Here is a 22,511-nt window from a genome sequence, read left to right as displayed (position 1 = left end):
ACACTTGCTATTTGTGCGTCGGCAGCATATTTAAAGAGACCCCCATCCAGTGGGATTTTCATACTTGCTCCATCCCTTGGAACAGAACTACCATCAACTAAATGCCACTTCATGGATGCCTTAGCCTGCAGCAGCAGCTGGCATTACCAAGCAGTTGAAAGGACATTTTAATCTCCTGTTTAATGCATTTTTCTCCACCTGGGATAAGAAGCCAAAATTGCTGTTAGCAAAAAATGCCTTAGTCATTAACTGAAAGTGCCTTTTTTAAAAGTGTTCCATTACTCCCCTACTGGGAAATTTCAGACTTTATTAGCATTTTTTGAATTTGTATTAGTAGTACCTGAGTGGTAAAATGCTAACGGATGAACACTTAGCTATTTTCCACAGGTTTCTCTTTTGGGCTCTCCTTGTACGGAGCACACACACACACAAAATGAGCGAGAGAAAAAGAGAAAGGGGTCAATATATTGCACTCCTCATCCAGCTCTCCAAAAGTGAGGTCCATAGTCAGAGGAATCATATTAATTGTCTATTACTCGATTCCAGCAGAAGCACAAAAGAATGGATTTAGGGATTCTCTTACCTAAGGGCAACTAAGAGGATATTAAATGTTCTTTAAATGGAAGTCTGTGTATTTAAATCACATGCATGCTGGGCTGGTATTACCTTGCTTTGGTGAACTCACTGCATTGCACTTAGGTTGTAAGGAAATAGAAATTCTCCCACTGAAACCCGCACTGCAAGTGAAAGGGCTGCTCTGTCATTTCGGCACAAGAGACCTAAGAATCATCCAAGCAAGGATTTGAATCAAACATAATTTAGATTGAGGGGGTCCTATTTTTAACCGTTTTATTCTGCGTCTGCTAAACAGACACCTCAATTTTAGAAATCTTCTGAAATAGCAGGTAAGCCTGATGCAGTTCTGGTTTGGTTTGGTTTGGTTTGGTTTCTATAAGGATGACACTCATCGGTTATGGGCTGAAATAAATAAAAGAAATGTAATACAGCCACTTGGGGGCCAGATTGCAGATACATTGAAATCTTCTACCAAAATACCTGTCTGTCTAGTAAGAACTGAGGAGGAAAAACAGAAGGTCGGAACATTTTTGAAAGTAATGTAGCCAGTATTTATTCCCTCCTTTATTATCATATTCAACCAACTGAGTAATAGATTGTCATCCTTATGATTGCCACAGAGACCCTCTTTGTGCCTGAAATTTTACTTCTGCTATTTCCCGGTTTGCTAACAGAGTAAGGAAGCCTCCTTTGAGATGCAGAAACTATGGTTTCCTTAAGGTATAAGTGAAATTTCAGTACTTTTCTAGTAAATGGTGGAGGCAGCAGGGATAAAGAAAGACTACTGGTTTTAATAGGGATTAAGACTAACAAGGCACAAGTCCCCAGGGATGTGTTTTCTGGAAAAGTGTGAGACAGTAGGCTATGGGGTCGGAGTTAGAAAATATGTAGGTAATATAATAGGGAGAGAAATGATTAAGCATTTTCTAAAACTGTTCTTAATTATCTGAATATTCAGAAATCATAATTAAAATAACACTGAGAGTCACAAAATAGTGGCCTTCCCATGGCTTGGCATACATATTCCTTACCAATTAGCTGTATCTTTATTATATCCTGGCCTCTAAGTCCCACCAAAAATGCAAGCATAAATGTAAGCAATTGCAAATGGCTAGTTTGGCTCAGTAATTAGAACACATAGGTATGCATGTGGAAGGATGGATGGATGGATGGATGGATGGATGGATGGATTGCTGGGGGAGAAGGAGAGATGGAGGAAGGTAGGTATTCAGATCCCACTGAGGAGGTGATCTTCCCAAAGCAGTCTCTGACTGAATCATTAAACAATTGGACTGCATCTGTAATGCAATATGCATTGGGCATTACACAAAAATTTAATAGAGATGTTTAGAGCATCTGATTATGACTTTTTAAAAATAATCTAATTTAAAAGCCTCTATAGTTAGAAGATCATAAACACATCATGCTCTTGGACAAAGTCAATGGAATACTTTTGCATATAATCCAAATGCACCCTCAAATTCTATACCCAACTATGTGGGTGTTTTCCAAGGTTTTAACTCATAAATTTCTTTCCCAGAAGCACATAATTTTGAGGAGCCCCCATACTATTTTTAAAAATTCCTTTATAATTTTAATATATGCATGGAATGGAATAAAAATATTGAGATCTTTTTAATTTGTATTACCATTTTAGAAAAGACAGTAATATAAAATTGGTTTTCATAGTTTGATAAATTTTATAGCATGTAATGACAAAAGTCAACATTTCCAACTTGGGAAGTCATTCATAGTATTTAATTTCCTTTAACTTAAATGTTTATAAAAATCTTGATTTTGAACAAATTTATGAAAATGACATACCACATTTGGATTGGGATACTAATGTCCACTACCAAGGAGACGGAAAGAGAGCAGTCTTAACCAAAAAAGACAAAAATTCTTAGCTCAACTAGTATTTTGAATTTTCGTATTTTTTCATTAGAACTTTTTAAAATATGAGTTTTGCGTTCTTTTTCTTCTAAATGATAATTTAAAAAGAGTTCAGGCTATTTACAAGCACATGCACACAAAGGACCCATAATGGATATAGACTATCTTCATCTCAGTGGATAAAAATATAAATTAGATATATTCATCACAATACATTTTTTCTTTTAACAATGGCTTTTGCAGTAGTAGAAACATGGTGATTCTGGTCAAGATGAAAGCAATTTAGGACTATGACCATATGAAAGCTGCTTAGGTCTTCTTCAGACAATTCTGTAGAATTAAATTTTCTTCACTCATCTTTGTATCATATGTTTGTTATGTTTGTCTTTTATCAACATTACATTACAGATAAAAAAAAATGAGAAAAAAATGTGTAATTGTATAATGGTCAACCATCATAGTCCCCAGGAATTTTCACGTTGTTGTCAAATTGAGTAACTCTGTTGTGACATTACCCACCACTCAGTCGATATACCCTAATATTTGCTCAGACTACTTCATTTCAAAGTAAGAAAATATTTAAGTAAAAGTATTATCAACTTAAATGGAAACAGGTATCATTATCATTTTTAAAAATGTGGCCCCTTATTTGTATTATGCTAACATTCCTAAAAATTTTGAGATCCTAAGCTCAAAGAACTTAGAATCACCTAAGGGATGATAGAACACGGCTAAGTGATAATAGAGACCACCATGCTCTATCATCACAGTTCAGGCAGAATCTAAGCCCAGGTGAACCACGGAATTGTCTCACAGAAGCACTATCTAAGTCATCAATTCAACATACACCTTTTGAGTTCTACTAGTATTAAACCAGGCAGGTGCTTGGATTTGAGGACAAGAGATAGAGAAAACAGAATCCTTGTTGCTGGGCAACTTACTAGCTAAACAGGGCATCAAACCCTAAGAAAGAGCATTGCAGTTCTGCTCCGTGCTATCGCAAGTATAACTACTGGATAAAAGGGATAGGAGCAAAAGGTATTAAAGAATGATCAAGTGCAGCGTACAATTAAGGAAGTCTTCACAAAAGTTACCATTGAACTCTATCTTCAAGTATGAATGGAAGTTTGTTGGGCAACATCAGCTGGGAAAGGACATTGCAGCATAGAGAATGACACACACAAGACCTGGGAAAGGTGATGGCAAATGTGGCCTACCAGGCAAAGAATCTGGATTTTTTTTATAGATATTTATATAGAGGTATGATATGGTAAGATATTGAAGGAATCTCAACCCTGGAATAAAACAACCAGAGGTGTTTTAGAAAGATGATTTTTGCCAACCAGGACTCCTGCTACCCTTGCCGTTCTCTTTGCCTCTGATCCTCCTGTCACCAACATGTGATGCAAGAAGAGGAAAACTATAGTATACTGATAAATTGATCTATCTGTTTGGTGATTTGGAGAAAAAAAAAAGTCTAAATGAATTTGAAGGCACTAGTTTTTTGTTTGTTTTGTTTTGTTAACTTCTATGGGTATACACAGACAAGTCAGAGTATTGCTGCTGATTATTTTGTGAAATCCTTAGCCAGTACTCTTTTCTACAATTTTATTTGCTTCTCATCTAATCACAGCTCGCATCTAACCCCTAAATCTCAAGGAGAGTTTAACATTTGTTTAACATTTATAATGTTAAGGAATACTTGCCATTTTGAAGTTTTCTAAGAACTTGTTGACTTGAAATTATAGCCTAAGAAATAAATTTCTTATGAATTGACAACATCATAGATCTAACTTTACAAATAAAAAAGATACAGTGCATATATTTATTTATATATTTATATGTATGCATACACATACCATTTTTAAATTTTTAATCCATTCACATAAGCAAACATTGACATTTGCGTCTACACATGCATGGGGACATGGGGAGCGACGACACATGAATGACTGTTTGCCCATACTCAGCAGAACACTTTGATGTTTGAGAAACACTGTTTCATGGAAAATCTTCAACTCCTGAGTCAAGGTCATAAGTAAATATTTAAAATCCCAAAGTTTCCTTCCCTTGCAGTGGCCATTTACTGGGTGATAGCAGTATGTCGGGAACACTTAGATGCATTCCATGCAGTACGTCTAAACCTCTCAACTGAAGGAATCATACCTATATCTGAGAATGCAAAAGCTAAGGATCAGGCAAATTATACAACTTTTTCAAGAGCTCCCTCTCCCCTGCTATACCTTCTGGCAAGATCTGGACCTATAATACTGGTCCTTGTCTTGTTGTTTGTTACCCCTGGTTTTACTGATCCAGATTACAACCTAACTCTGTCCTTCCAGGTCCCTGATTTTGACATGAGAGTCTGATTGATATTTTACATTCCCTTCTGGATCACACAACCTGATTCTCATCTCCCAAATCCTGATCTCAATGTCATCTTTGCTATTAGCAGAGCCATAATCTCTCTGTTCAGCATAACAGAATAAATTGACTGCACTCTGAATCTCCTCACTCATAGAAGCTGATGTCTCCTGAAGGTCACAATGTAGTGAGAAGACGTGAGTCAAACATTCAACTTACAGTGACACATTTTTTAGGGAGCCCAATACAGAGATTATTAAACATTGTTTTCAATTAATATATGATTTAAAAATTAAAGAAATGGAAATACTTTCAAATCCATAGCATGATAGGAAAAGATGGAAGAGAAAGAGACAGAGATGGGGGGGGTCAGAGAAAGGAAAAGAGGGAGAGAGAAGAGTAGAAGCAGAAAGAGAAGGAAGAGAAAGAGAGTTTTTACAGCAGAGGAAAGAGCGAAGGCATAGAATGACATAAGACTTGGTTTGAGATCTGTTTCTTTCCTAATCACTGTGTGACTTTGGGAAAGTTACCCAACCTCTCAAAAACACAGTTTCCCATAAAACAAGATTAAAAGTTATATGGTTATTTTGAGGGTTAAAGGAGCTAATGTCTAAAAAGTTCCTGGCCAAAGTTAAGAGTCCAGTTAAAGTAAGGACATAAGGAATATAGTCAATAATACTGTAAAAATGTTGCATGGTGACAGATGGCAATTACAGTTTTGTGGAAAGAGGTGAGTTGGGGAACCTGGGTGGCTCAGATGGTTAAGCATTTGCCTTTGGCTCAGATGTCTCAAGGTCCTGGGATCGAGCCCTGCGTTGGGCTCCCTGCTCACTTGAGAGTCTGCTTCTCCCTCTCCCTCTCTCTCCCTTTCCCCCTTCTTGTGCACTCACTCTCTCCTTCTCTCTCTCTCAAATGAATACATGAAATCTTTAAAAAAAAAAAGTGAGTAATGTATAGAAGTGTCAAATCGATATGATGTAAACCTGAAACTAATATAACACTCTATGTCAATTATACTTCAATAATAAGAAAAAGTAAGGGCACAGAGGAAGACAAAATAGGTTCTGAAGAATAAAGTAAGCTACTCTTGATTTCATGCTTTAGGTTTTTCATTTTAGAATAACACTTCTCATCAGTAGAAATTCCAGTAATTTCATCACTGTTCTTCTCAGCTCTTCATCCACCTTTTAGATTTAAACCTAAAACCTTTTAACATCATAGACATAAGAGACCACCAAAAAAAAAAAAAAAAAAAAATCTAATTTGAAGACAATGGCTAGAGCTGTCCAGAAGGAAGGAGTTGATTACATCTTCGAAACAAGTTTCCTACCAAGTGCTACATAGTAAGTAATAAGTCATTGTTGGAAACAAAAAACAAGATACCAGTCTGAAATGCCTGAAAGAACATTGGAGAAATAGCAAAATCATCCCCAAAGTGGCTCTGTAGAATTTCGTTACCAGAATCTGAACTCATAGAAAGCCAAATATTCTAGCAGTGAGATGGGAAAGTGGAGAATTATGTAGCAGAATTTCAAGTGGCATAGATGTGCTTACTGAACATAGCATGAATACCACATGTAATCACTAGGCTTCACTTACTGTGCAAAAACGTCTACAAAATTAATTCATTTAACTTCATAAAACCTTGTAGATTATAAAAACCAAGAAATTATTATTCCTTTGTTACAGATAAAGAACCTGACACTTACGCAAGCAACTCATCTACAGGCATACACAGCTAGTACGCAGGGGAGTTCCTGACCTAACCGAGTCTGAACCCAAACATGCCATCGAACATCCTGCCTGTGACATTACGGTTCTTCAGTCAATTTGGCCAAGTAACTGCCATACTTTTCTAAGATAAGCTTATTAGAAAAAAGTCTCAAATAAAATTTCCATCAGAAATATGTGATTTGAACATTAAGACAATTTCTGTAGTCTTCTTTCTTTGGAAAAATAATCCTTTTCTATCCTATTAGCCTTTCAGCACTGATACGTGTTTCATCTATAGACAAATCAGAAATTGTTTCCACTGTAAGTTCTCCAAATGAGATTCATCCCAATACCCTGTTGCAGCCTGTGGAATTTTAGATACACAAATGTAAGATGTATTTTTTGAAAAACAAATAATGATGGCTTTTTCATTAGTAAATTCTGTGAGAAAACACTTAATAGAAAAAATAGAAAAAAAATAGAAAAAATAGAAAACACTTAATAGAAAAAAATAGGAAAAATTTTTGGTAACAAAAATCATCTGTACCAACATTAACAGATTTCCTATTCAATTTTATGTACTTAAATTTCCAACCTTTTGAAAAGTTGGATGTTTTCTATTTAATTTTAACTAGAGATAAATTTAAAAAATGAAAAATTGGCTTAAGTTCTTAAATTTAAGTTTACTTATCTAGTTTTATCTACTTAATCAAAATAAGCAAAATACTGATTTGAGAGAAAATAGCTACTCTTGGATAAACTTCTGTATACTCATAAAAGGTTAAAAAGAAATCAAAATTTAGATCAAAGTCTAATATAAATTGCTAGGTAAAACTGTGTAACAGCTACATTCTGGCACTGGAAATCATGGCTAATGTAAATACACAAACTTCAAAAATGTAAAGGGATAAACAAAAATCTTGTTTTTCTTTTACTCTCAGTAGAGAGAACATTGTTAAACTATATATGAAGCTGTTCCTTCTCATTTTCTATACACTTTTATTACAGCAGAAGTGTTTTGATTCACCATTCTAAATACTGCTTTCAGGGTAATAGTATGATTCGGGAGTTCTTCTCACTAGAGATTGCTTTGTTTTTGAAGATATCCCCTTTAAAGCTCCAGTCACAGAATTAAAAGGGACGGGAAATAGACCAGTTAAATGAAGGGTTCAAAACAATGCCCCTGTACAGCCTCACAGAACCCATTACTACTACCCAAGATGACAGAGTATTTTTGCAGGTAGAGTAGGGAAGGACAAGTCCTGGCTGTCCTGCCTGTTGACAGAGAAAATAAATCACCCAACACACTGGAGGATACCTTTCCAGACTGCACGCTGGGAACTTCATTACACAAACTGTGCCACATATTACTATGCATATTGTGGCTGATTGGACATAGATGCATATCCACAGCCTATTTCTGTCATTGTCTTATGGGGAAGATATCCATTTTTCCTCCAGACAGATACAGGCTTGAACAGGACATGAAGAAAATGATGATACGTGCCCAAAAAGATCTCAATCTTTAGCAAAATATACTCTTGACTAATGATTTGCCTAACTTGCCCTAAGCCTATCTCTTGGTGCATAAAATGTGATATTTATGACTTCAGATTCACACGATCTCATTTGATATGAATATTATTCTTATCAAACAAAAGTCTTGTTGCCTCTGGTCTCAGCCTCATTAAGAAGGCAAAGTATTTTCACACAGAAGAATGATCTGTACCTTGAATTTTGTTGTTGTTGTTGTTGTTAATTGGTTATCTTTTTGGTTCATTCATAAAAGACTAACTTTGTTTGTTCAGGTTTGTGCATATGCCATGAAGGTAGTTTCATCTGATTTGGACCAGAGTGATCATGAAAAAGACTGCACAGGAAGACTTAGAATCTTCAGGGTGGAAACAATGTCATTTTTTCAGTCAACAACATAAAATTAATGAACCAAAGGAGATAAAATTAATGAACATAACTATTAGCAAGTTTCCTGTAGTTTCAGAAAACTAATGTAATTTTCGTTGTAGATGCCTCATAATTTAGCCTCTTCTTGCGGAATTTTCTATATCAAATACTTTGGTCACTTCTGCTTGGGTTGATAGTACGACCTACCAAAACACACAGTGTGGATATTGTTGCTGTGTATGACAACTTAAGCATTGTAAAAGTATAAGGAAACAAATACTTCCTTCAAACTTAAGTCAAATTTGTTTTCTGAGTTAAACAAAATTATAGTCTCAATGCTCAAAACCCACCAATGGTTTGTTTTTATAAGAAACAAAAACAAGGGCTTGACACATCAACTGTCATTTTTTAAATGCTGTTTGTGGCAAGAGGTAAATAATTTAGAATCTACATTCCTTGGCTACTAGAATGGCCTAATATGCCATTTTAGGTTGTATTTATGGCCTTAAGAGAGATGGTTATCTTTAAGATAGTGTTTCTACTTTGATTGGTATCAACACCTCACTCATCAAAGAAATGCTTCCAAATCTCTGTGAGACTACCGAGATTAGGATCTGAGGGGCAGCTGCTGTGTGATACACTCCCACAATCAAGAAACTCTTACTAGACTCAACGTTTTGAGTTAGAAATATATTTTTAATTTTTTTTTAATATCAGCATTATTTTCTGCTGATTGATATTTGAAGTCTGAATTTACTAGTTTTGGTCTGCTTTTAGTTATCAATTTGTCTTAATCCCCATAATTAAGAAAACAGAATTCAATATACCTTTCTTATTTTACCTCCAATGATTACCACAATAAGGTTAGTTAACACACCTATCACCTAACATAATTATGATTTATTTTTTGTGATATGAACATTTTAGATCTACTCTCTTAGCAATTTTCAAGTATATAATATTCTTAACTATAGTCACCATGCTGAATATTAAATTCCCAGAATTTCTTTGTCTTATAACTGGATGTTTGAACTCTTTGGCCATGGAATCTATAGATGGTTTTGGGCAGTGTAGATATTTTAACAAGATTAATTCTCCCAATTCATGAACATGGGATATCTTTTCATTTATGTGTGTCTTCTTCAGTTTTTTTCATCAATATGTTACAGTTTTCAGTGTCAAGATCTTTCCCAGTTTGGTTAAAAATATTCCTAAGTACTTTATTGTCTTCTATTGCAAATGGGATTGTTTCCTTTTTTCTCTTTCAGCAGTCTTGTTAGTGTAGAAATGATTTCTACATGTTGATTTTATATCCTGCAACTTTACAGAAATTGTTTATTAGTTCTAACATTTCCTTTTGGGGGAGGTGAAATCAATAGGGTTTTCTATGTATAAGATCATGTCACAAACTCCTACCTACATCCCAAAGTTTCCATGAAGGCACTTTTGCCCATAAAATGGATGGTTGCTAAATTATTGCTGTTGAGGGGAACTACATGAAGAGGATTTTCTTTTTAGCCTTCTTGCTCATGTTATTGTTTCTTTCACTATCTTTCTTATTTCTTGTTTGGGATATAAAGGAGTGTTCTTAAATCACAATTATCATCAAATCAACACTTTTAAGACACAGATATAAATAATATTATAATGTCTAGAACCCATGCATTTGAGCTCACCTTGTAATCCCAATTGTATTATCCAAAACCTTATTTTAGCTGAAGATGATTTTTCAGAGTTTAGTGTATAGGAACAGAGTAAGAACAGACTAGAGAGGGTGAGGCAGAATGGAGAGGATATATTGCGTCAAGACAAAGAATTTGGCCTTTTGGGGCCAGAGCAATATGGCAAGCATCATGGACTGAGAAGGTTAATTTGACAATACTGTTAAGGATAACTGGTTGATTAGAGAGACTGAGTTAGATAGACTATTGCTGTGAAAAGAAAAGCATTAGCGATCTGACTAGAGTGGTGCCAATGGGAACAACAATTGTAACAATAAGAATAATCATAGCTATCATGTGCTGAGGCCTTCCAGAACAGGGCCCTGCATCAAGCCCCCATGTATACTATAATATTCACATTTATAATTACTTATTGAGATCTATATTTTATCTTCATTTTGCAAATGAGGAACTGATCCAATAACAAATGGCAGAATTGGGGTTTATACACAGATCATTTAGAATACCACAATATATAGGAATATACAGAAATGTCTTATTTTAGAGCTATTATAATGTCAAAGTGAGATGACTAATGACTTACTGGATACGATGGTTAAGGAAGAAATCAAGAATATCACTCAAAATTTGAGTGTAGGCAACTGAACTAACAGTGAAAAAATGGGAAAATTAAGAAAAGGGCAGTATTGGCAGGATACCCCACCCAGGAAGTGACATAAAAGATACAATGGAAATGCTATACAATTTGGAGAGAAATCAAAATATCAGCTACAGCAAATCTGACTGGTACCCTGACTAGCTTCTGAGAATATGATTAAAGGTTGTTTTAAAGTTTTCTCTATTCTGTGCATCAAATAGCTGGAAAGGGAGAATAAAGTTTCATTAATATTTTTCAACTTCAACTTTAAGCACGTTTCTTCAAAAAGAGATGTTCTTCTATTTTATCTTTTAGGAAGAATTCCATTTCTGTTATTAGTAGGTTCACTGCTTTTTGTAACATTCTTTATACTTTACAATAGCAATTATACACTCTAGTCCCCTGCTTACCTTAATTAATGTCTAGTTTGTTAAAGAAAGAAGTGCCTTCAGCTTTACTCTAGGGGAAGGAACAGACTAGCTACAAACTACTGATGATGGATCAGCCTGGGGACTAATCATTAGGTGTATCTCAGCAGTGTGTAAGATTAATTTGTCTTAGATTATTTAAATGAAAATCATGTTTGTTCTTCTGTCTCTCTTTTAGTTCAAATTAAGTTCTAAATTTCCCTCGTATGCAGTCAAAAAATCATCCAGTTGAGATTACATAAAGATGATGGTTACAGGTAGAGGAAGAGGGTTCAGCTTCAGGCTACTGGGGTGCTAATAAAAGCTAACATCTTCAATGTGCAAGGCAATGTTCTATGTACACTGTATACTTAATGTCTCTAATCCTTCCAAATGTTTGAAGCAAATTATTATTAACTGTATTATATACCTATGGAAAATCTGAAGCACCAGATCATTGTCCAGCCTGGAAGTGGTGTAGCTAAGTTTCAAATCAGTCATTATGATTGCAAGCCCCATGCTCTTTTACTGTCTCTTAGATTCAGTTCTGTTTAATAGCAGCACCCCACCTTAAAAAATATAAGCTTATTTACACAAAACAAATGGCAAAAAGTTGTAGTTATTTATAGAATTCAGGCTTAATGAGTAGGAAACTCCTACAGAAGGAAAATTATGATGAAAACTTATATACTAACAAATTGGACAACGTAGAAGAAATGGATAAATTCCTAGACCCATATAAACTACCAAATCTGAAACGCGAAGAAATGGAAAACTTGAACAAACCAATAACCAACAGAGAAATTGAATCAGTAATCAAAAAACTCCCAACATACAGAAGTCCAGGGCCAGATGGCTTCATAAAGGAATTCTACCAAACATTTAAAGAAAAGTTACTACCTATTCTCAAACTATTCCAAAAAATACAAAAGGAAGAAAAACTTCCAAATTCATTCTATGAGGCCAGAATTACCCTCATACCAAAACCAGATAAAGATTCCACTAAAAAAGAGAACTACAGGCCCATGTACCTGATGAACACAGATGCAAAAATTCTCAGCAAAATACTAGCAAACCAAATCCAACACTACATTAAAAAAAAAAAAAAAAAAAGAAGATGTGGGGTGTGTGTGTGTGTGTGTGTGTGTGTGTGTGTTCACACACACAAAATGGACTATTCCTTGGCCATAAAAAAAAAAAAAAAAAAAAAAAAAGAAATCTTGCTATTTTCAACAACATGGATAGAGCCAGAGAGCATAAGGCTAAGCGAAATAAGTCAGTCAGAGAAAGACAGATACCATATGATTTCACTCATATGTGGAATTTAAACAAAACAGACAAACAAAGGGGGAAAAAGTGAGAGAGGGAAGCAAACCAAGAAACATATTCTTTTTTTTTTTTAAAAGATTTATTTATTTATTTATTTATTTGACAGACCGATCACAAGTAGGCAGAGAGGCAGGCAGAGAGAGAGGGGGAAGCAGGCTCCCCGCTGAGCAGAGAGCCCGATGCGGGGCTCGATGCCAGGACCCTGAGATCATGACCTGAGCCAAAGGCAGAGGCTTAACCCACTGAGCCACCCAGGCGCCCCAAGAAACATATTCTTAACTACAGAGAACAAAAAGGTGGTTACCAGAGGAAGTAACGGGGTAATAGGTAAAATAGGTGATGGGGGTTAAGGAGTACGCCTGTCCTGATGAGCACTGGTGATTAAAATAAAGTTTAAAAATACAAAGTAAAATTTGTACATATTTGTTTTCATTCTTGTGATGTGGAAAGTTCAGGTGGCAATCAACAGCAACCACTAACTCACTAATTTTCACAACATGAATAACATACAACCTTGATCTATAGCCTTGAGAAATGAGTTTTGATAACCAATTATTTCCCTCCCAGACTTTTATGGTCTGTGTTGAGCTTGGCTGGAAGGGAGAGGCAGCTGGCACCACACATTTGGAGTCATTCAACATCTCTAGAAATCCACTATATATTTAAGTATTCTTATCTCCTGAGTGGTAAGGTTCTGCCTGTTGAAACCCTATGATGACGCCTTTCACTGATAGAAGCACATACAAAAGCTGTTCCGAGAAAAAAAAGAAAAAAAAAAAGAAAAGATGCGCTCCTTACCTCTCTCATCCTTCAGGAAGTGTGCTCTGTGTATTTTGGTTCCAGGGAACTATATTTCTTCCTTCTCTTATAATCTTCTCTGACTTTCATCTGCTTCATCTTAACTTTGAACAGCTAAACATCAAAGAATATGTCCTGAGATAAAAAGAAAACAAGGTTGATGCAAACAAATGCACATTTTCAATGAATCTCAGAGAATTCTGTCCTTCTTAAAGTTAGACTGTGATCCCAAAGCTACTAGCCCTTACCACCGCTTTCCACCTACCCTCAATGTAATTACTATACCAAAAAATGTTTTGGTGGACTGAAAAATGGACAACTCCAAAAAAGGGCTACGAAAGACTACTTAGCTTACGAATGGCATTTTGCCCTAACCAGGAGGACAAAATATGTCATTAGCAGCTGTTGAAATAAGGTTATTGTCCACCTAGGACATAAAGAAGGCTAGGAAGACCTCATCAAAAGGTTTAAAGTAATTCTTACAGTGTTCAATCTCTAAACTTTTATTTGGCTGACTGTTTTGCCTGAGTTTATTGCTTGTCTTCTGTGTTGACAGCATGCAGTCTGACCTGAACATTATTTCTCTTTTGGCTATTAGCTACTCTTTGGACTAGATGAAATTTCACATGGCATAATGTGTATGCTTGTACTTTTACCACTTTCACTTCCTAACTGGGACAGGCATATTAAACTGCCATGTGTTATTAAGTAGATTTTTATCCTTGATTTCCTGTGCTTCAGTAATGGATGAAAGCTTGGGAAATTGGAGAAGGTTTTGACAATTGTTAATTTGACAATGAGAAGATTTGTATTAACAAATATATTACAATTACACAAAGACAGCTACTGGTTACTTCTCAGAAGTTTCATAAATAACATGGATTGGTGTATGTACACTTTGGAATTTTCCAGATATATTATTAAACTAATGATACTTTCAAGGTGAGTTTTTTGTTCTCAGAAAAGAAGAAAAAGCTCAGTATCATTCAAACTGAATTCAATATATCAAATAGTCATTTCCAATCTTTTTTTTTTATTTTTTTAAAGATCTACTTAAACACCTTAAGTACTGCTGTGAAGTGTAGAATAGAATCTCAAAAAAAGCGGTGCCTGGTGGCTCAGTCAGTTAAGTGTCTACCTTCAGCTTGGGTCATGATTCCAGAATCCTGGGATCATGCCCTGAGCCCTGCGTTGGGCTCCCTGGTCAGCAGGGAGTCTGCTTCTCTCCCTCTCTCTCCTTCCCACCCCCAACTTGCTCTCTCTCTCTCCCTCTCACTTGCTCTCTCTCAAAATAATTAAACAAAGTCTTAAAAAAACAAAAAAGAATCTCAAAAGAAAATAAAATCAATTTAACTCAACTTAATTTTACAATAAATATTTGTACAGAGAATGAAGCAATAAAACAATTGGCAATGGAAATTCTGAGAGATGAGTAAACTTTTCAAAGTCTGATCTACCCAGATGGTAAATAAATGTTCTCTTACATCTTCCTATTGTTTGTTTTGCATTCATTACTTAAAAAATATTTTTTACATATTGCATGGAGCACTGGGAGTGGTGCATAAACAATGAATCTTGGAACACTGGAAAAATAAAATTAAATTTAAAAAATAAAATATTTTTTTAAGTAATCTCTACAGTCAGCTTAGTGTTTGAACTCACAGCCCCGAGATCATGAATTGCATGCTTTACCAACTAAGCTGGCCAGGTTCCCCTGTATTCATTATTTTTATGAAATGTTGATATTAATGAATACATATGGAAATTAAGTCCATATTACCAAAACCAAAATAAAGCCAAGAGTTATGCTAACAAAAGCAACTAACCATAAGACTCTGTGGTGAGGTGAATTTTGTCCCTTCAAAATTTGTATGTTGAAGCTCTATCTCCCAGTACCTCAGAATGGGACTGTATTTAAAGATAGGATCTTTCAAGAGGTAATTAAGTTAGAATGTGGTCCTTATCATTAAGACCTCACCCAATCTGACTGTTGTCCTTATAAGAAGAGGTAATAAAGGCACATACACAGCCAGAGGAAAGGCCACGTGAGGACACATGGAGAAGGTAGCAAGCCAAGGAGAGAAATCTCAGAAGAAACTCAACTTGCCGACACCTTGATCTCAAACTTCATCTTCAGAACTGTGAGAAAATAAGTTTCTGTTGTTTAAATCATGCCATTCTGTGGTATTTTGTTATGGCAGCCCTAGCATACTAATGCAGCCATCAATTAGCAGCACCAAGTCCTTTCAATCTGGAACCATATCCAAAATAACTACATTTTAGATTTCCATTCAACTGTTATTTTACTTCACTGTAAACTAATCAGTTAGCTGGTTAGCAATCTGAGTAATGGCTTGATGACAGATATTTTATGTAGTCTCTCACCAAACTCCAACCAAAAATGTCAGTGCACTGGAATGATTCTGAACATACATCTTTGTCATAAAACACCACTTAATCCAAAACAAATAACTGAGATTCTAAAATGACCTTTCGTAAATGCTGGTGACTCATTCTTATATACAGACATCATCCCACGAGTTAGAGCAACAATTGCTAGCACCCTTGTAATATCATTGTGAAAATACAGCAAATTCAATGGAAATAGATGCTCTTTTTTTTCCTCCTTGTTAACAAGTACGTTCTTTGTTCCAAAATTTGTTTGCTCAGATTATTCATATGAGAAGAAGAGAAGTCATTGGGGGAAAAAAACGTTTTGTCACCGTTTGCAAGGCAGATGGAAAAGTAGGGAGTAGCAATGCCAGCAAATCTCACATTTGTTACAACTAACTTGAAAAGTAGCAGTTAGGGGGTTTACAATAGTCTTAATCATCCTGTTTGCATCATCAACATATCAGGGCTTCTTTTACATTGAAATTGCTCTTGCTTAAGCATCCTACCCAAGTGAAAGTGTTGAAAGACGACAGCAATAAACACAATCTTATCATCAATATCTGCCTTTCTTATGATTAGCCATGACTTTTTATGGAAACTTGTCAAAATAATTGTGTGTTGGACTGTGATGGCTCTTCATTTTTAAGGGAGGCTTAATGCATATATTTCTTGCATTATTATCATTTCCCAGACATAATCAATTTGGTGGACTTTGCTACCAGAGCTTGTTACTTTAGACAGAGTTGCTGAAGTTGTTATGACTCATACTACAATGGAGCAGGAGGTGGCTCAACCCTGCATGTGAAATAACAGTTAGACGCTTTTATTACAAACAACTTAAACACACATATAGATGCACCACATTTCTAACTGTGGAAAGGTACAAAACTTCATGTCTCTAGAGGAAGAGTTACGGAGCGAATCCCGTAAGAGTCATGCTTAATTTGGGGTTGTGCAGCAGGCTTTGCCCCATGCAATTTCTATGTAGTCTATCAGAGCTAAATCCTTATTGATAGTTCCCTATCTCTGTATAAGTTCATTTTTTAAAGAGTTTTTATTTATCTGAGAGAACACAAGCTGGGTAGGAAGGGGAGAAGGTGAGAGAGAAAGGGAGAAGAAGGCTTCCTGCTGAACAGGGAGCCCAGCAGAGAGTCCAGTGACTCAGGGCTTGGCTTGAGGCTCTATCTCAGGACTCCAGGATCACAACCTCCAAGCCAAAGGCAGATGCTTAACTGACTGAGCCACATAAGCAGCCCTGTAAAAGTTATTTTCATCTTCTTACCATGTTAGAATAGTAGCCTAAAATCACACTTCTCTACTTGGAATAAAAGGAAAAAAATCTTACATTAATGATAAGCTAAAATTACTTGAACTGTAAACTGTATATAAAGATGGACTAGCAGATTCATTTTTTAGATAATGATGCTCAGTCAGTATTAAATGTACCATAGTAACTAGCCCAAACTGATCGTCTCATTGTATAAAGCTGTTTTTTCTTTCAGACAAATATTTCAGGTATTGATATACTATATATAGTATATCAATACAGTACTATTGTATATCAATACAGTATTACCTTTCCAAAAACAGCTATGAAAATAATTACTGATACTACTTTTGTTCTAAATGTGGAAGACACACTGTATTATGCTCATTTAAAAATACCTGCAATATCTTCTTGGAAAATACTCTACATACTGTCAAGAATAAGCAGCAAATATCTATGTTCAAGGAAAGAAAAAAAAATTGATGACTGGAATCTATTTGAATGAAGCAAAAGTTGTCCTCCAAGTATGAATAATTAATCTACTTGATCATTCCCCAAACACCAGGGAGTATCATTCCAAGGCCCAGAGAAGAGTATCTGCTTTGAATATCCCTCTTATTTTGCTCATTTATCTGGGCATCCTGCTTAAACATCAAGAAGGATTTTGGGAGTTGAGGAGCAGAGCAAATAAAAAGCAAAAGATTCTCAAAATGACACGTTGGAAAGAACTGGGATAAAGTGCTCCATGGCACGCATGCACTTGTTTATGTCTGACACACTAGTCTTTTGCATTCCAGGGGCTGTGTTAGCTCTGTGGGGTACGTGTGTGTGCCTGCATGGGTGCACACATACACGTTTATTAGCGTTCACTACAGAAAGGACAAGTAGAGGAAGACAACTTTACAACTGGTGAGTACAGAATCCAGGCCTGTGGGTTTGTAACATCAGGTATGTCTGTGAAATTGAAATTTTCCACACATAAGTACACTTGCCCTATATCAAATGCTGGTACATAAGAGTAAGCTCACAGGTTTGCCTTTTGATGCAAGGGAAAGGCAAACACTGAATATTCTGGCAAGACTGAGGCAAACCAGCCCCCTTACTTTGTCTTCAAAGATCTTTCTTTAGATCCCCCTTTGATGGTTAAAGGGTTGTTCAGCATTTTACAATTAACCATTTGGCAGTGCTAGTCCAGGTGTACAGGGAATATCTGTTAGCCAAGAGTTAAGCTGAGGCACAGACTTCAGAGACATGTAGATTTCAGGAACTAGGTCCTTCACCAATGTTCTCTTGCCTTTCCATTCTCCAAGCTGTTTTTGGTTTTGGGTGGCTTTGATGGGCACAGAGAGCCAAAATCGTATAATGGGTAGATAAATGAAAGCATTCTGGTTATCTTCTGAGGAGTTCTCTGATCTGGAAAAGAATCTTGACTATTTTCAGGAGAAAATAGAGGTAAAGATTTAGACTAAAAACTACAAAAAGAAGATTATTGCTCTATGCTGATAATCAAGGATTGCTAATTCATCCCCTTGGCCATATTAGTTTTAGTGACAGACGGCTACTCGTCAGCCAGTGTGACACAGGTAGTCAAGACTGAAGGTGGTGTCGGTAGGAATAAATGAGTGGATGAGGCAATTATTGATTGGATAGTGTGGGCTGAGTGGTATGTACCTCACAGCATGCTGAGATTCAGTATGGAGTCAGGGGTATAGGACACAGACCTCTTGCCTCTTGTGCATAACCTCTAACCAACATAGCTTTTTTTTTTTTTTTTTTTTTTTTTTTTTGCCTCTTTTGGATACTGTGGTATTTCTGGCCTCTCTCTGTATGTGTCTCTCTTGCCAATCTCAAGGACACTGAGATCAGGGAGGTCTGTGTCCTTTTACTATTTAGTTGTGTGAGATGAAAAATCATGGCCATGTGCTTCACTAGCAAGCACCATTCTTCCTTCTGTAGCTCATGAGAAGGGCCCATCCCAGATGCGGTTGAGAGGAGGAGGGCACTTGCATTCATTCAGAAATTCAGTAAAAATGGTGAACAGTCAGTAGTTTCTGGTACCATGAAACCAGAAGAAAAAGTTGTGGCTCTTACCCAGGAAACTGGTTTGGCCAGACAGAGTATTTATTAGTGTTACCGCTAAAGACAGGGAGTGTCTACTTCTGACTCCCTTTCCTACTCTCATTACCTTAGGCTTTCCACCATATGGGTGCCTGTCGGTCTGCCTCCAGTACAGGAATAAAAGTCTCTTCTTTTTTTCCCATTTCATTGGAATACTGAGGAATACTGCACTAAAGGGCTTACTATTTCTGTCCTCCTAATAATTTCCCTGGTAAAACCTGACTGTTTTCCCATGGAGAGAGGCCATGAACCCAATGTTAGTATACAAAAAAGCATTTCAGATTGGACCTAAGGGATCTGAGACTGAATCCAGCCTTCAGGCTTCCACAGATTTAGGAAACCTATGACGCTTTCATTATATAACTCCACTACCAAGTAGAATAGAGCCCATCACCTGGGAAAATTCTAGGCCAATCCATTCTTCACTGAATATTAGAATACTCTGTACATATTTTGATCATTGCGTTTGCAGTGTTGGATTGTAACTGTCCTTTACCTGTTATTCCTCTTTAATCTCCCTGAAAACAGGAACTGAGACTTTTTATACCTTTGTAGCTGCATGCACACAGTCAATATTCCTTAGTTGAAAAATTGGGAGGTGGAAAGCAGACGTTGGCCTGGGGCATTGTTGTGCCGGTAATGCAAAATACCTCCTAAATGATGGGTTAAACCATTCTAATAAAATTTCTATTGACCTTCTATTTCTACTTTGTTCTAAAAAGATCATTCATAAATGATATATTTTAATCATTGAATAGGATCCCTGCATCTTACTATCCTTCATTTTTGCTTTCCACTTAATTCATAAAAATAATAATTAAAAAAGAAACAGTAACAGCCAATATTTATGCAATACTTGTGATATCCCAGGTGATGTTATAAGTGTTTTACACATCTAAATTTCTTTAAGTCATACAAGAAACACTATGGAGTAAATTCTGTTTTATATAATGAAAAATTTCTGTTTTATATAATGAAAATTAAGTCTTGGGAGGGATCCCCCTGCACTCACAATTTTGGTATTTTTTGAATAATACAGTGGAATTAGAGTTGCCTTTAACTTAAATAAACCTTATCTTCCTGATTATAGGCCCCTGACCTCCCTTTTCCTAGAAAACTTACAATTGTTAATTCTTTCTCTGTCCCCCTAAGATGTAAATCTTCTACCAGCCTCTTGCCAGTTTTATATCCCGAGTGTTTTTTTTTTTTTCAGGACCTGGATCTATTCTTCAAAGATGTAATCATCAAGAGAGATAGCACCCCATCTCCAAGTCTCTGTGAGAAGACAGAGGCCTACCTTCATAAGCAACAATTCGCCACCACAATGTGCCTAATCACACTGACCAACATCCTTCCTCCCCATCCTTCCCCCAACATCCTAGTGAACTACTAGCTCACCCCAACCTTTAAAAACCTCTCACATTTTATTTCAGCAGAGTTGAGCCCAATCTCTCTCTCCTATTGCAAGAGGGGAGAGTCTTCCTGCATGGTGTTGCATAAAGTCTTCCTTGCCTGTTGAGCTCTGTACAGAGCAATTTTTATTCGACACTTTCAAATTTATTTTCAGCTTCCCACAAACATTTTACACAATCTTTCTTTTCCTCTTTGATTCTCATACCGAAGTATTTGTCTTACTGTCAGCTATATCTTTCTAGAAATTATATATTCTTACCATCTTCTTTTCTGTCCATTCCAAGAAGGCAGTCCTAACGGTCCTTGATTTATTCTTATGTCCCCAGCGGTCTTTTCTGCATTTTCTTTACAAAATCACTTCGATCAACTTCACAGAATGTAATTTTGCTCACTGTACTGTTCTTCAGTCTGCTTTTTTTTTCCTTCTAGAATTTTCCTCCCACCATGACCACTTAATCTTTCCCCACCCTCCATAAATGTATCTCCCATATTCTCAGCCACAGGAACCCAGTTTTTGTTCTGAAATTATCAAAGTGAAATAGACGAAAGGAACAGAAAAGAGACTATTTCAAAGCAGAAGTTTCCTAAAGCTTTAGATTGCACAAAAATCCAAGCTCTAGACTGCATTTATTTTTACCATTTTTGAGAATAATTTTTGAGGAGAAAATCTTCAGAAATGTTCACAGAGAAAGGAAATAAAGAGAGTTAATCTGTGTTCAACAAGTGGGAGAGAGGGACGGGCAAAAGTCCACGCAGCTGCCCTACTGCTCCAACAGAAGCAGCCTTTCTTACAATAACATGGGGTAGACAGGCTGCTTACCCTTTTCTCCCATGACGGATGCATCCTGTAAACACCTTGTATTCCTAAGAGAATTCTTGGTATTCACGACATTGTTAATAATCATAATAGATTTAAGAAACCGATGAGTCCCCTGCCTCTTCCACATGAGAACAAAGCAGTCCTAATTATCTACCACTAGGAAGTCAGTGCCAGGGTGGATTTATTTCCTTTCCAAACTAGCATATAGCATCACAATTGATTTTCTTTTTCCAATTCTAATTTTCCAGACCTATTAAAATGACTCTAAACCAAACTGCTTTGAAAGAAATAATATTGGCTTTCTCCCATTATTCCTTTCTTTTCTCCCTTGTCTCTTTTCTACTAAATCATATTAATCTGCTTTAAAAATAGAAAAGATAAGTGATTATATAATCTTCCAAGGGAGGCAGGAAGCTGTGGGACATAAGGCACAAATGAAATGCTCACACATCGGGCATATTTAGACAATACGCATGTCAATCCAAGCCTTTTGTGGCCCAGTACTGTGGGGATGCGGCAAATGGAGGTGGGAAGACCCTCCCCATCGGAGACCCTCGGTGATGGAAAGTGCCTTCCGAGGGAAAAGAAATGCTTGCACAAGCCCAGAGAAAATGTTACGATGCACTCTGAGCTCATGTCGTTCAGAATTACAGCCTGGAGGCAGTAAGAGCCCCTGTGACTTAGTCCTGACACAGGAGAGAAAAAGGGACTTTTTATCAGCCCAGCTGGCACTGTCACCATGGCTTTAAAAATCTTATTTGAGTCTGGCTTTTCATTTACATGGGGCGAGGGGGGGGGGGCGGACAAATACAACTCAATGAGAAAGCAATAGAATCACTTCAGGTAAACAGTGAAGCTTTACTGTAATGGAAACAGAGGCCACTCAGCCCCTAAGTCCATTCCCAAAAACCCAGGCTACAGTCCTGCCCATCCTGAAAGGATCAGACTTTGCCCGAAGAAAAGTCAGTTGAGGGGAAGGACGATATTCTGGGTGAACAGAGTTATTTTAAGAAGCTACCAGCATTTGCATTTCTAAACTATTAGGAGATAAAATGAAGGGAAATTTTTAAAATGCATATACATATATACATGTTTTAAAATCTAATTTGGGGTCACAGCTGTAATTGCAAAAGCTTCGGGTTGTGTGTCATGCTGGAATAATGTCGTGTTAGTGAATGTAAAGCATTCAGCATTACTT

Source organism: Mustela erminea, chromosome 3 (genome assembly GCF_009829155.1).
Source record: "Mustela erminea isolate mMusErm1 chromosome 3, mMusErm1.Pri, whole genome shotgun sequence".
Classification (NCBI taxonomy): Eukaryota; Metazoa; Chordata; class Mammalia; order Carnivora; family Mustelidae; genus Mustela; species Mustela erminea.
This window is presented reverse-complemented; position numbering follows the sequence as displayed.